This window comes from Aegilops tauschii, chromosome 3 (genome assembly GCF_002575655.3).
Source record: "Aegilops tauschii subsp. strangulata cultivar AL8/78 chromosome 3, Aet v6.0, whole genome shotgun sequence".
NCBI lineage: Eukaryota > Viridiplantae > Streptophyta > Magnoliopsida > Poales > Poaceae > Aegilops > Aegilops tauschii.
The window spans coordinates 344,911,363-344,924,550 of record NC_053037.3 but is presented as its reverse complement, the minus strand read 5'-3'; positions in this window follow the sequence as shown (position 1 = coordinate 344,924,550).

The window sequence follows — 13,188 nt, the reverse complement described above, 5'->3', positions numbered from 1 at the left end:
ATAAAATAGCATGGAACAATAAAAAATTATAGATATGTTGGAGACGTATCAGTTATTTGCTCCAATATTCTTCAAATATTCCATAAAAAAATATCCGTGAAGTTTCAACTTGTTTGGAGTTGTGCAGAATAGGTAGCCTGACATAGCTTTTTCAGGTCCAGATTTCCAGCTACCGGAATTCTCCCTCTTGGTGTGTACCTTTCAAATTATGAGAGAAAAGGCATTAGAATTACTCCAAAAAGCATTATTATGGATAAAAACATTATAAATAACAGTAAGAAAACATGATGCAAAATGGACGTATCAGCTCCCCCAAGCTTAGACCTCGTTTGTCCTCAAGCGAAAACCGAAATCGAAAAACATGTCCACATGCTTTGAGAGAGAGGTGTCGATAAAAGCAAAATACGGACATAGAAGCATCATGTTGATTATTACAACAACAACAAAATTAAACATAAAACTTTTATCATATAACTCTTATCATACACTTCCCATGAATAAGTAACAGTTCACTACATAATCGAAGTATAAAACAAAAACTCTATTAGAAACCAAAAAACTATGTTCTCAGTCAACTTTGCAACAACAATTCATCGTCTTTTCAGGAAGGGTCACGTGTCGGAGCCTTTAGGAAAGTCCACATACTCAACCATCATATAGTCTTGTACGATTGCTAACACTCACCGCGTACACATGAGCAAAACATTTCAACCAGACACATAGAAAGATAGGGGCTTATAGTTTCGCCTCCCAACGTATTCACCTCACGGGTGATGTCAACAATAATAACTCATGCTATCTATATTCAACTGGACATATGTGCCTAGATCTTTCCTCACCACATGATGCTTGCCAAAGGAGAAAATTAAAAAGGAATAGAAAAAAACTTTGACTCTTTGCATAAAAGTAAATACATAAAAGTAAAAGATAGGCCCTTCATAGAGGGAAGAAGAGGTTGCCATGCGCTTAATTGTTCGTATGCTCAATCCCTTAGTGCAAGAGAATGTCACGTTGTATTGCCCCTTAAGATGACAACCTTTATTATGCAGTCTGTCGCTTTTATTCTTTGTCATCCAAGTTCGTACAACGCTCAATTTTCCCTTACACTAAATGATCTCACACATTTAGAAGCAATTTTTATTGCCTTTTTGCACCGATGACAACTTACTTGAGGGATCTTGCTCAATCCCTAGGTAGGTATGGTGGACACTTGAAAAATATTTGGGTTTAAGGGTTTTTGGATGCACAAGTAGTCTCTACTTAGTGCGGAATTTTGGCCTAGCAAAGATAAGGGCAAGCACCACATGTTGAAGGATCTATGACAATATGACCTCTGTGTGAATATAAACAAACATAAACCATTACATTGTCTTCCTTGTCCAACGTCAACAATTTTGGCATATAATATTTTGATGAGGGCTCACAATCACAAAAGATTTCCAGGATAGTATATTTATATGTGAATCTTCCCTTCCCTCATTAATTCTTTCATGAGTTGCATCATTGACTAATGCTATGTTTGTCAATCTCTAATAAAATTTTCTACTTATACTTTTCCTTATGTGGTGCCATCACCTACCATAGGATTATTATATGATCTTATTGATTTATTTCCTTTCTTTTATTTGCAACATGAAAGTAAAGAAAGCAAAAACTCAAACTAAACTTTATTATATAACTTGCACACGATTACAATGATAGATCACTAAGCAAACTCTCAAAGAAGAAAGGATCGAACTAAACTTTATTTCATCTAATGCAAAAAGATCGAACTAAAATAAGTAAAAGCGAAAAGATAGTGGGATGATACGATATCGGGGAACCTCCCCCAAGCTTGACGGAAGCCAAGGGGAGTGCCCATACCCGATACTCAGTTCTCCTTTGGTGGTGAAGAAGATGGTGGTGGTGATGACAATTGTGTCTTCAACTTTTTCATATTGTAGTTGAGTAGAGCAATTTCCTCCTTTAAATCGTCGACTTCCAACTCCAACTTCAATATCTTGGCACATAAATCCCCTTTGCTTTTCTGCCGAAAACGACAAGGAATAGATTGATTTTTAGAACGGTTAGCTCTCTTAGGGAGACTTGACTTCTTGAACTCTACGTGCATATCCCCAGGTTGAGGTAGAGGAACATCCTCCTCCTCCGAGAATCATCAACCCTCATCAAGTGAGCATCCTCCTCGTCATCCGTAGTTCGACCATAGGGAGATAGATCCCCATAGGTCTTAGGGTCAGCAACGAGATGTGAGACATAGCTCTCTCCATCGGAGTCTTGAGGCGACATATTTTCAGAACTGCGCAGAAAACAGCAAGAAAAGAGAACAGAAGATTTCTTCGCGATACGGTGGTTAACAGGTTCGGGAAGTATATATAGATTTTTTATCTTGGGGGACAAGCATACGGAAGAAAACAGTGTCCGGAAGGTGTCCCAGGTGGGCACAACCCACCTGGCCTGGCGCGCCCTGGTGTCTTGTGCCCACCAGGGGACGCTTCCTGGTAGTTTCTTTATTTCCAAAATTTATAATATTCAAAAACTGATAAAAATTATTTTTGCGGATTTTTCGAAGTCCGTTTACTTACCGTATCACGTACCTCCTTATTTTCACGATTCTGGAGTGTTTCGGAAGGACTCTTTTATGTGTTCTTCCGGTGTCAAAGTTTGGATAATATTACTTTCAACATTAATAGGCGTACATGAGATATAATGCTTTATTCATTATCCATTGACAACCTTCAGGTTAGTTCCTTCGGAATTATTTATTTTGATGGCTCCAGACTGGTAAACCTCCTCGATGACATATGGGCCTTCCCATTTTGAGAGGAACATTCCTGCAAAGAATCTAAATGGGTAGTTGTACAAAAGAACATATTCTCCAACTTTAAACTCACGCTTTTGAATTCTTTTGTCATGCCATCTTTTAACTTCCTCTTTGAATAATTTTGCATTTTCATAAGGTTGGGTTCTCCATTCATCTAAAGAGCTAATATCAAATAACCTATTTTCACTAGCAAGTTTTAAATCATAGTTCAGTTCTTTAACAGCCCAAAATGCTTTATGTTCCAACTCAAGAGGCAAATGACAAGCTTTTCCATAAACCATTTTATATGGAGACATAGCCATAGGATTTTTATATGCTGTTCTATAAGCCCAAAGTGCATCATCTAATTTCTTAGACCAATTATTCCTGGACCTATTGACAGTCTTTTGCAAAATTAATTTTATTTCTCTATTGCTAAGTTCAACTTGACCACTAGACTGAGGATGATAGGGTGATGCAATTCTATGGTTAACATCATACTTAGCAAGCATTTTACGGAAAGCACCATGAATAAAGTGTGAACCACCTTTAGTCATTAAATATCTAGGGACTCCAAAACTTGGGAAAATAACTTCCTTAAGCATTTTAATAGAGGTGTTGTGATCAGCACTACTGGTTGGAATAGCTTCTACCCATTTAGTAACATAATCAACAGCAACCAAAATATGTGAATACCCATTAGAGGAAGGAAAAGGTCCGATGTAATCAAATCCTCAAACATCAAATGGTTCAAGAGGAAGTGAATAATTCATAGGCATGTCCTGATGCTTACCCATATTACCTATTCTTTGACATTCATCACAAGATGAAACGTACTTATGGGCATCCTTGAAGAGAGTAGGCCAATAAAATCCAAACTGCAATACCTTATGAGCAGTTCCATCTCCAGCATGATGCCCTCCATAAGCCTCAGAGTGACATTTCCGTAGGATTTATCCCTGTTCATGCTCAGGTACACAATGTCTAATAATACCATCTACTCCTGCTTTATAAAGATGTGGGTCATCCCAAAAGTAATGTCTTAAATCATAGAATAATTTTTTATTTTGTTGGTATGTAAAGCTAGGTAGCAAATATTTAGCAACAATGTAATTAGCATAGTCAGCATACCAAGGAGTACCATTAGCAACATTTATTGCAGCTAACTGCTCATCAGGAAAACTATCATCAATAGGTAGTGGGTCATCAAGCACATTTTCAAGCTTAGACAAGTTATCAGCTACGGGGTTCTCAGCTCCTTTTCTATCAATGATATGTAAATCAAATTCTTGTAACAAGAGAACCCAACGAATACGTCTAGGTTTAGAATCTTTCTTTTCCATAAGATATTTAATAGCAGCATGGTCTGTGTGAATAGTTACTTTGAAATAAAAATATAGGGTCTAAATTTATCACGAGCAAACACAACTGCTAAGAATTCCTTTTCAGTAGTAGCATAATTTCTGTAAGCACTGTCTAGAGTTTTACTAGCATAATGAATAACATGCAATTTCTTATCAACTCTTTGTCCTAGAACAGCACCAACAACATAATCACTAGCATCACACATGATTTCAAAAGGCAAGTTCCAATCAGGTGGTTGAACAATAGGTGCAGAAATTAAGGCTTTCTTGAGTGTTTCAAAGGCTTCTAAACAATCATCATAAAAAACAAAAGGATCGAATATCCTTTTGCAAAAGATTAGTGAGAGGCCTAGAAATTTTAGAAAAGTCCTTGATAAATCTCTTATAGAAACTAGCATTACCTAGGAAACTACGAATACCTTCAATATCTTTAGGACATGGCATTTTCTCAATAGCATCAACCTTAGCCTGGTCCACTTCAATACCTCTTTCAGAAATTTTATGACCCAAGACAATGCCTTCATTAACCATAAAGTGGCACTTCTCCCAATTCAAGACAAGATTTGTTTGCTCACATCGCTGCAAAACTCGATCAAGGTTGCTTAAACAATCATCACACGACTTCCCATAAACAGAAAAGTTATCCATGAAAACTTCAACAATCTTTTCACAAAAGTTAGAGAATGTAGCACTCATACATCTTTGAAAGGTAGCAGGTGCATTAAATAAACCAAAAGGCATACGTCTATAAGCATAGGTTCCAAAAGGACAAGTAAAAGTGGTCTTTTCTTGGTCAGGTTAAGAAACAGGTATTTGTGAAAAGCCAGAATATCCATCAAGGAAGCAAAAGTGTGTGTGCTTAGATAATCTTTGAAGCATTTGATCAATAGAAGGCAAAGGGTAATGATCTTTTCTAGTTGCTTTATTTAATTTTCTAAAATCAATTACCATTCTATAGCCTGTAACAATTCTTTGTGGAATAATTCATTCTTATCATTAGGAACAATGGTTATACCTCCTTTCTTAGGGACACAATGAACAGGACTTACCCATATACTATCAGCTATAGGATAGATTATACCTACTTCTAAAAGTTTTAGTATTTCCATTCTTACCACCTCTTTCATCTTCGGATTCAACCGACGTTGGTGATCAACAACGGGTTTAGCATCAGGTTCCATATTGATTTTATGCTGACATAGAGTGGGACTAATGCCCTTTAAATCATCAAGAGTATATCCAATAGCAGCTTGGTGTTTCCTTAGAACTTTCAATAATATTTCTTCTTCATGTTCTGAAAGGTTAGTACTGATAATAACAGGATATATTTTCTTTTCATCAAAATAAGCAGATTTCAAAGTGTCTGGCAATTGTTTTAATTCAAACACAGGATCACCTTTAGGTGGAGGAGGACCTCCAAGAGTTTCAATAGGAAAATTGTGTTTAAATAGAGGACGTTGTTCAAAGAAAATCTTATCTATTCTATTTCTTTCATGCATATGAAAATCATTTTCATGGTCTAGCAAATATTGTTCTAAAGGATCAGTAGGTGGCACAGCAATAGAAGCAAGACCAATTAATTCATCCTTACTAGGCAATTCTTTTTCATGAAGATTTATACTAAACTTGGAAAAATTAAACTCATGAGACTCATCACCAAAGCTAACACCCACAGTTTGTTTCTTACAATCTATCTTAGCATTAACTGTGTTCAAGAACGGTCTACCAAAAATAATGGGACAGAAGTCATCTTGTAGGGAACCAAGAACAAGAAAATCAGTAGGGTATTTTATTTTCCCACACAAGACTTCAACATCTCTAAGAATCCCAGTTGGTGATATGGTATCTCTATTAGCAAGTTTAATAGTAACATCTATTTCTTCTATCTTAGCAGGGGCTATGTCTTTCATAATTTCTTGATATAAAGTGTAAGGAATAGCACTCAAACTAGCACCCATGTCACATAAACCATGATAACAGTGATGCCCTATTTTAACTTAAATGACAGGCATGCCAACTACAGGTCTATGTTTATCTTTTTTATTAGGTTTGGCAATTCTAGCAGCTTCTTCATAGAAGTAAATAACATGCCCATCAATATCTTCTTCTAAGAGATCTTTAACCATAGCAATGCTAGGCTCTACTTTAATTTTTTCATCAGGTTTAGGTGTTCTAATATAGCTTTTGTTAACCAAAGTTGAAACTTTAGCATGTTCCTTTATCCTAACAGGGAAAGGTGGTTTCTCAATATAAGCACAAGGGAAAATTGGATCATTATTATAAAGTATAGTTGCTTCTTTAACCGGTACCGGTTCTTTAATTTCTTCTTTACTAGGTGGGTGATATTTAAACCACTTCTCTTTAGGGAGTTCAACATGAGTAGCAAATGATTCACAAAAGGAGGCTACTATCTCAGAGTCAAGTCCATATTTAGTGCTAAACTTTTGAAAAGCATCAGTATCCATAAAAGATTTAACAAAATCATACTTAAGCTTAATACCTGACTCTTTACCTTCGTCGAGTTCCCAATCTTCAGAGTTGCGTTTAATTCTTTCCAAAAGATCCCACTGGAATTCAATAGTCTTGTTCATAAAAGAACTAGCACAAGAAGTATCAAGCATGGTTTGATCATTACGAGAAAGCCGGGCATAAAAGTTCTTGATAATAATTTCTCTTGAGAGCTCATGATTGGGGCATGAATATAACACTGATTTAAGCCTCCCCCAAGCTAGAGCGATACTTTCTCCTTCACAAGGCCAAAAATTATATATATAATTCCGATCATGATGAACTAGATGCATAGGATAATTTTTTAGGTGGAACTCTAGTTTCAAACGATTCCAATTCCATGATCCAATATCATTGCATAGCCTATACCATGCCAATGATTTTCCCTTCAAAGATAAAGGGAAAACCTTTTTCATCACCTCATCTCCGGGTAAACCTGGAAGCTTAAATAATCCACAAATTTGTTCCACATATATCAAGTGCATATCAGGATGTTCGGTTCCATCTCCTGCATAAGGATTAGCTAGCAGTTGTTCTATCATACCCGAAGGAATTTCATATTCAATATTTTCGTTAGGTGCAGTAGGTTGAGGGGTAGCTAATTGTGGTTCCGAACGAGGTGAAGATACCCTGAACAAACCCCTCAAAGGATTGTTGTCCATAGTAACAAGTGACAATAAATTTCCCTCAGTTTTTCCCTTGAACACTGCGTTGGTTTTCCCTTGAAGAGGAAAGGGTGATGCAGTAAAGTAGCGTAAGTATTTCCCTCAGTTTGTGAGAACCAAGGTATCAATCCAGTAGGAGACCACGCGCGAGTCCCACGCACCTACACAAACAAATAAGAACCTCGCAACCAACGCGATAAAGGGGTTGTCAATCCCTTCACGGTCACTTACGAGAGTGAGATCTGATAGATATGATAAGATAATATTTTTGGTATTTTTATGATAAAGAGAAATAAAGATGCAAAGTAAAATAAACGGCCCCAGAAATAGCTTGTTGACGGGAGATAAATATGATAGAAAATAGACCCGGGGGCCATAGGTTTCACTAGTGGCTTCTCTCAAGAGCTTAAGTATTACGGTGGGTAAACGAATTACTGTCGAGCAATTGATAGAATTGAGCATAGTTATGAGAATATTTAGGTATGATCATGTATATAGGCATCACGTCCGCGACAAGTAGACCGAAACAATTCTGTATCTACTACTATTACTCCACACATCGACCGCTATCCAGCATGCATCTAGAGTATTAAGTTCATAAGAACAGAGTAATGCTTTAAGCAAGATGACATGATGTAGAGGGATAAAATCATGCAATATGATATAAACCCCATCTTTTTATCCTCGATGGCAACAATACAATACGTGTTGTTTCCCCTACTGTCACTGGGATCGAGCACCGCAAGATTGAACCCAAAGCTAAGCACTTCTCCCATTGCAAGAAAGATCAATCTAGTAGGCCAAACCAAACTGATAATTCAAAGAGATTTGCAAAGATAACCAATCATACATAAAAGAATTCAGAGGAGATTCAAATATTGTTCATAAATAAACTTGATCATAAACCCACAATTCATCGGATCTCGACAAACACACCGCAAAAGAAGATTACATCAAATAGATCTCCAAGAATATCGAGGAGAACTTTGTATTGAGATCCAAAGAGAGAGAAGAAGCCATCTAGCTAATAACTATGGACCCGAAGGTCTGAGGTAAACTACTCACACATCATCGGAGAGGCTATGGTGTTGATGTAGAAGCCCTCCATGATCAATGCCCCCTCCGGCGGAGCGCCGGAAAAGGCCCGAAGATGATATCTCACGGGTACAGAAGGTTGCGGCGGTGGAAATAGGGGTTTGGCTCCGTATATGATGTTTCCAGGGTATATGGGTATATATAGGAGGAAGAAGTACGTCGGTGGAGCAACGAGGGGCCCACGAGGGTGGAGGGCGCGCCCAGGGGGGTAGGCGCGCCCCCTGCCTCGTGCTTTCCTCGTTGGTTGCTTTACGTAGACTCCAAGTCCTCTGGATCACGTTTGTTCCGAAAATCACGTTCCCGAAGGTTTCATTCTGTTTGGACACCGTTTGATATCCTTTTCCTTTGAAACACTGAAATAGGCAAAAAAAACAGTAATTTGGGCCGGGCCTCGGATTAATAGGTTAGTCCCAAAAATAATATAAAAGTGTATAATAAAGCCCAATAGACATCCAAAACAGAATATAATATAGCATGGAACAATCAAAAATTATAGATACGTTGGAGACGTATCAAGCATCCCCAAGCTTAATTCCTGCTCATCCTCGAGTAGGTAAATGATAAAAACATAATTTTTGATGTGGAATGCTACTTGGCATAATTTTCAATGTAACCCTCTTAATTGTGGTGTGAATATTCAGATCCGAAAGATTCAAGATAAAAGTTTAATATTGACATAAAAGTAACAATACTTCAAGCATACTAACTAAGCAATTATGTTTTCTCAAAATAACATGGCCAAAGAAAGTTCATCCCTACAGAATCATATAGTTTGGTCATGCTCCATTTTCGTCACACAAGAATGCTCTCATCATGCACAACCCCGGATTCAGCCAAGCAATTGTTTCGTACTTTAGAATTTTCAAACTTTTTCAACTTTCACGCAATACATGAGCGTGAGCCATGGACATAGCACTATGGGTGGAATAGAATATGATGATGGGGGTTATGTGGAGAAGACAAAAAAGGAGAAAGTCTCACATTGACGCGTCTAATCAACGGGCTAGGGAGATGCCCATCAATTGATATCGATGCAAGGAGTAGGGATTGCCATGCAACGGATGCACTAGAGCTATAAATGTATGAAAGCTCAACAAAAGAAACTAAGTGGGTGTGCATCCAACTTGCTTGCTCACGAAGACCTAGGGCATTTGAGGAAGCCCATTGTTGGAATATACAAGCCAAGTTCTATAACAAAAAAATTCCCGCTAGTATATGAAAGTGACAAAACAAGAAACTATCTACCAAAAAGATCATGGTGCTACTTTGAATCACAAGTGTGGAAAAAGGATAGTAGCATTGCCCTTTTTTTTGGGCCTTTCTTTTTTTTCTTTGGCCTTTTTTGGGACAATGCTCTATGAATGATGATCATCACACTTCTATTTATTTACAACTCGATACTAGAACAAAGTATGACTCTATATGAATGCCTCCGGCGGTGTACCAGGATGGGCAATGAACCAAGAGTGACATGTATGAAATAATATGCACGGTGGCTTTGCCACAAATACGATGTCAAATACATGATCATGCAAGGCAATATGACAATGATGAACGTGTCATGATAAACGGAACGGTGGAAAGTTGCATGGCAATATATCTCGGAATGGCTATGGAAATGCCATAATAGGTAGGTATGGTGGCTGTTTTGAGGAAGATATAAGGAGGTTTATGTGTGATAGAGCGTATCGTATCACGGGGTTTGGATGTACCGGCGAAGTTTGCACCAACTCTCAAGGTGAGAAAGGGCAATGCACGGTACCGAAGAGGCTAGCAATGATGGAAATGTGAGAGTGTGTATAATCCATGGACTCAACATTAGTCATAAAGAACTCACATACTTATTGCAAAAATCTACAAGTCATTAAAACCAAGCACTACACGCACGCTCCTAGCGGAAGGGTTGGTAGGAGTTAACCATCGCGCGATCCCGACCTCCACACAAAGGATGACACTCAAAGAACACCTCATGTTTCAAATTTGTCACACAACGGTTACCACACGTGCATGCTACAGGATTGCAAATTTCAACACAAGTATTTCTCAAATTCACAATTACCCATCTAGCACAACTTTAATATCACTACCTCCATATCTCAAAACAATCATCAAGCATCAAACTTCTCTTAGTATTCAACGCACTCATAAGAAAGTTTTTACTAATCTTGGATGCCTATCATATTAGGACTAATTTCACGATTTAAGCAAATAAACATGCTGTTTTGTAGGACTCTCAAAATGATTAAGTGAAGCATGAGAGAACAATAATTTCTATAAAAAATCCACCACTGTGCTCTAAAATATATAAGTGAAGCACTACAGCGAAAACTATATAGCTCAAAAGATATAAGTGAAGCACATAGAGTATTCTAATAAATTCCGAATCATGTGTGTCTCTCTCAAAAGTGTATTCAGCGAGGATGATTGTGGTAAACTAAAAATCAAATACTCAAAACATATAAGACACTCCAAGCAAAACACATATCATGTGGTGAATAAAAATATAGCTGCAAGTAAAGTTACCGATGGACGAAGGCGAAAGAGGGATGCCTTCCGGGGCATCCCTAAGCTTTGGCTTTTTGGTGTCCTTCGATTATCTTGGGGTGCCATGGGCATTCCCAAGCTTAGGCTATTTCCACTCCTTGTTCCATAATCCATCAAATCTTTACCCAAAACTTGAAAAGTTCACAACACAAAACTTAACAGAAAATCTCGTGAGCTCCGTTAGCGAAAGAAAGCAAAACACCAGTTCAAGGTACTGTATTGAACTCATTCTTTATTTATATTGGTGTTAAACTTACGGTATTCCAACTTCTCTATGGTTTATAAACTATTTTACTAGCCATAGATTCATCAAAATAAGCAAACAACACACGAAAAGCAGAATCTGTCAAAAACAGAACAGTCTGTAGTAATCTGTAACTAACGCAAACTTCTGGAACTCAGAAAAAACTACCAAAATAGGACGACCTAGATAATTTGTTTATTGATCTACTGCCATTGAAATCAGTATTTTATCATGTTCTGGTGATTTTTAACAATTGTGTGAACAGAAAGTTTCTGGAATTTTCAGCAACATCAAATAACTATCATCCAAGAAGATCCTATAGGTTTAACTTGGCACAAACACTAATTAAAACATAAAGAAAATCTAACCAGAGGCTAGATCAAATATTTATTCCTAAATAGAAGCAAAAAGTAAAAAACTAAAATAAAATTTGGTTGCCTCCCAACAAGCGCTATCGTTTAACGCCCTTAGCTAGGCATAAAAGCGAGGATAGATCTAAGTATTATCATCTTGGTTCTTTAATTTTTTAGCGGAGTTATACTCGAATCCGGGAGGTTCTTTAAGCTTCCCCTCATATTCCGAGATTTTCAGATCTAAAGAATCCAACCGCTTATTTCAAAGAGTAATCAACATGTTCATGCGGTGAAGATTTCCACCAACACTCTTAAGAGGTTCAAGAGATTTTTGTAAAATTTTCGTTACTTCGCAAATTTTCTCAAAAACGTGCGTTTCTTCCTGGGTATGATGAGGCCCCTTTTGTTGAGGTAGTGTTCCCACTATACCCTCTATAATTTCATGAGCAATACTGGGATCAACTTCGATAAAGTTGCCTTTGGCAACGCAATCCAAGAGTTGTCTATGAGACATATTCAGTCCAACATAAAAATTGTGAAGCAGAATTCTAAAGTTCACCTTTAGGGTACAATTATGATAAGATTCCATCATTCTAAACCAAGCATCTTTTAAGTTTTCTCCTTGTCTTTGTTTGAAGTGAAGAACTTCAAACTCGGGAGACAACGGAGTTGATAACAGACTAGCCATAACGACAAGGCAAGCAGAAAACCGACGAACGGAAAAGAGAGAGGGCGAATAAAACGGCAAGGGTGAAGTGGGGGAGAGGAAAACGAGAGGCAAATGGCAAATAATGTAATGCCAGGGGTAAGAGTTTGTGATGGGTACTTGGTATGTCTTGACTTGTGCGTAGACTCCCCGGCAACGGCGCCAGAAATGGCTCGTTGCTGGGAGTCAAATCTTGACTTGACTTGGCGTAAGCCTCCCCGGCACCGGCGCCAAAAATCCTTCTTGCTACCTCTTGAGCACTGCGTTGGTTTTCCCTTGAAGAGGAAAGGGCGATGCAGTAAAGTAGCGTAAGTATTTCCCTCAGTTTTTGAGAACCAAGGTATCAATCAAGTAGGAGACCACGCGCGAGTCCCACGCAGCTACACAAACAAATAAGAACCTCACAACCAACGCGATAAAGGGGTTGTCAATCCCTTCACGGTCACTTACGAGAGTGAGATCTGATAGATATGATAAGATAAGATTTTTGGAATTTTTATGATAAAGAGAAATAAAGATGCAAAGTAAAATAAATGGCGCCAGAAATAGCTTGTTTACGGGAGATAAATATGATAGAAAATTGACCCGGGGGCCATAGGTTTCACTAGTGGCTTCTCTCAAGAGCAGAAGTATTACGGTGGGTAAACGAATTACTGTCGAGCAATTGATAGAATTGAGCATAGTTATGAGAATATCTAGGTATGATCATGTATATAGGCATCACGTCCGCGACAAGTAGAACGAAAAGATTCTGCATCTACTACTATCACTCCACACATCGACCGCTATCCAGCATGCATCTAGAGTATTAAGTTCATAAGAACAAAGTAATGCTTTAAGCAAGATGACATGATTTAGCGGGATAAACTCATGCAATATGATATAAACCCCATCTTTTTATCCTCGATG